The sequence below is a fragment of the Rutidosis leptorrhynchoides genome, chromosome 7, assembly GCF_046630445.1.
Source record: "Rutidosis leptorrhynchoides isolate AG116_Rl617_1_P2 chromosome 7, CSIRO_AGI_Rlap_v1, whole genome shotgun sequence".
In the NCBI taxonomy this organism is placed as follows: domain Eukaryota; kingdom Viridiplantae; phylum Streptophyta; class Magnoliopsida; order Asterales; family Asteraceae; genus Rutidosis; species Rutidosis leptorrhynchoides.
This window is the reverse complement of record NC_092339.1, coordinates 69,888,554-69,892,046: the sequence shown is the minus strand read 5'-3', so window position 1 is coordinate 69,892,046 and position 3,493 is coordinate 69,888,554.

The window sequence follows — 3,493 nt, the reverse complement described above, 5'->3', positions numbered from 1 at the left end:
ATGACTAGAATCGGCTCTAGCTGCTTTAGATGATCTAATGATATCTTTTTCTTGGTGCCACTCATGTGAGTGGGAAGCAGTGTTATCAATAATTTTGTAAGCATCAGTTTCGGTTTTCTTCATAATAGAACCACCAGCTGCTATATCTATGTCTTTTCTTGTAGTGATGTCGCATCCTTGGTAGAATATTTGTACTATTTGACAGGTGTCTAAACCATGTTGCGGACATCCTCTTAATAACTTTCAATATCTTGTCCATGCCTCATATAGAGTTTCATTTGGTTTCTGTGTAAACGTAACAATTTCTGCTTGAAGTCTTACGGCTTTAGATGCAGGAAAGAATTGTTTAAGAAATTTGTCAACTAAAACGTCCCATGTATCGATCGCCCCTTCAGGTAACGATTCCAACCAATCTTTGGCTTCTCCCTTTAAAGTCCAGGGAAATAACATGAGATATATCTGTTCATCCTCCACTTCTCGGATTTTAAATAGTGTGCAGATCCTATTAAAGGTACGTAGATGTTCATTTGGATCTTCCTTCGGCGCACCACTAAATTGGCATTGATTAGTCACCATGTGTAGAATTTGTCCTTTGATTTCATAATCTGGCGCATTAATGTCTGGATGAGTAATTGCGTGACCTTGGCCAGTGCGTTTAGCTCTCATTCGGTCTTCCATACTTAAAGGTTCCAGATTCTCCATAATTGAATTTGTTGAATCGGTATCACTAGATGATTCTGATTTAATGGTTCGTTCCTCAACAATCTCTGTTTGAATGATTGGTGGCTCCGGAGGAAAGTTTAATGGTTCAGGATCTATGAACCGTTCCTGAATATTTTCCGGATTCTCAATTGTGAGGTTGGGTTCAAAAAATGGATTATCGGAAATTTGAACTGAAGTACTTGGTCTACTGGATGACGATTCTAAAGAAAAATCAACGGCGGTTATATTTGCTAAATGTCTTGATCTAGTTACAGGTGGTGAACGTACAAAAGGTGATGAACGTCTTGCTCGGTGCATTCACTGAATATCCTATTAGTTTTTAAAAGGAAAGAAAAATTATAATAAGTTATCCAATTAATAGACTTTTCTGATTTTGCCCACGTTTCGAATAGCCAAAAGATGCAGCAGAGGGGCAGGATTCGTTTGGTCTCAATATAATTGAGGACTGTTTGGCTCCAATAACCCGGTCCACGTACAAATCCAACTATTACTACGAACCAGAAAATTTTGATGTCTATCAATTTAACCACTTAAAATAAATTTTCGTAATTTTAAGAAATTTAGATAAGAAGTAGAAAAAATTCTAAGTCCTAAAAACTAGAATGGCGAGAAATAAGAGAGAAAAAGAGTTCGTCGCAAAAGGTAGAAAAAGAAAAAAAATGGTTGAAAAATAAAAGGTGACGAAAAAAAAAATAAACTTATAAAAACTTAAAAATACTTAACTAACCTAATCTTATTACTACAACTAACTTAAAATTATAATCGCAAATTGAAATTACTAATTGGAATGATAATTGGTACATAGTAAAAGTCATCTAAAAATATTAAAGCTTACAGGAAAAACTAAATCCCAAATGGAAATAACTTAAAAAGAAACTAAAACTTAAAAAGGCGTCGCAAAATTCTAAAGCACCTAAATCTTAGTCTAAAGAAAAAGCACTTAAGGAATTCTACGGCAAAGCCTAAAAATCTAGGAGTAAAAATAACTATGGCAAAAACTAAATTTAAAATTAATTATGAGAGAAAAATACAAATATTATGCTACAACGATTAAAAAGGGACAAAATATAAAAATATACAAAAAGTTGTAAAAAGTACAATTTTTATAAAAATATTATTTTTATATTATTTATTTAATAAAACTATTAATTTTACAATTTAATTAAACTAATTTAACTAAATAAAACAAATTAAATAAAAAGTAAATCTTAAAATAAAACTAATAATAATAATAATAATTATTAGGGTTAAATAATAATAATAATTAATTAGTACCCGTAATTAATGCTGAATTAGGGCTTCTGTCGCCTGTCAGAGAAGCTCCGCGAGTCGCGGTAATTAATGCTTCAAACCCCGCGAATCGCGGGGTTCCAGAATTCAGATGACAGCTTTAAATTCGACGCGTTTTTTCTTTATTTATTTTTTTTTATTTTCTGTTTTCAGTTTTTTCTATATATAAAAGATATTTAATAAAACTTATATTTTTATAAATTAAAATAAGAATAAAGAAACTTATAAAACTTAAATATTTTAAAAAAAAATACTTATATTTTTGTTTTTCTTTTTATATTTTTGAATAATTAACACGTATTTTTACAAAAACGAATTTTAATAAAAGTTAACTAAATTTTTTTTTTTATATTAGCGTTGCGCTTCCGGCATTTAAGAGTGTTCCCGGGCAGCGGCGCCAAAAATACTTGATGTTATGCGAGGTGTATACGAAATAGTTTATATTTTACTAGGAAAAACTATTAAATACGATACAATTTTACACAAGATATTTATTTATTTATAGAATGGATATACTTAAACCTTGCTACAACACTTATAGGCAGTGTACCTAATCGTACAGTAGTGTAGTTTTTAGTAAGTCCGGTTCGTTCCACAGGGAAATCTTTAAACAAAGCTCAACGCTATATTAGTTTACTTTTATTAAAAATACAAATATATATATAAGTAATATTATTATTATAAAGGGGGGTTTTTACCGTTTAATGACCGGTTTGTCGATTTTAAAACTTTAGTCGCAGTTAAAACCTAATGTAAAATATTAAATAAATAAGAGACTTAATTCAAAGCGTAAAGTAAATAACGATAATGAAATTGCAATAAAAGTGCGATAAAATAAACTTGCGATAATTAAAAAGTACGATAATTAAAAGTGCAATTAAATAACAATAAATAAAAGTGCGATAATTAGAAGTGCAATTAAATATAAAATAAAGGAAATTAAATATGAAATAAAAGAATTATGCTTATTTAAACTTCCGTAATCATGATGTTTGACGTGTTGATTTTAGTTTTATGCCCATGGGTTAATTGTCCTTTGTCCTGGATTATTTAATATGTCCGTCTGGTTTTTGTCCATAACAGTCCATCAGTCATAAATATAAAGTGCGAGTATCCTCGTCAAATTATCCTTATACCCGAAGTTAAATATTCCAACTAATTGGGGATTCGAATTGTAACAAGGTTTTAATACTTTGTTTAATGAATACACCAGGTTATCGACTGCGTGTAAACCAAGGTTTTACTACTTTGTTAACAATTACACCAATTACCCTTGAATGTAATTTCACCCCTGTTTAAATTATTCTAGTGGCTATTAATTCATTCCCGTGTCCGGTTAAATGAACGATTATTCGTACATATAAATACCCCGCCCATCGTGTCCGATTGAGTGTATATGGTAATTTATAGGGACGCCCAATTGTAAATCTTTATATTAACATTAACAAACTTTCATTTAGTTAAACAAATATAAAGCCCA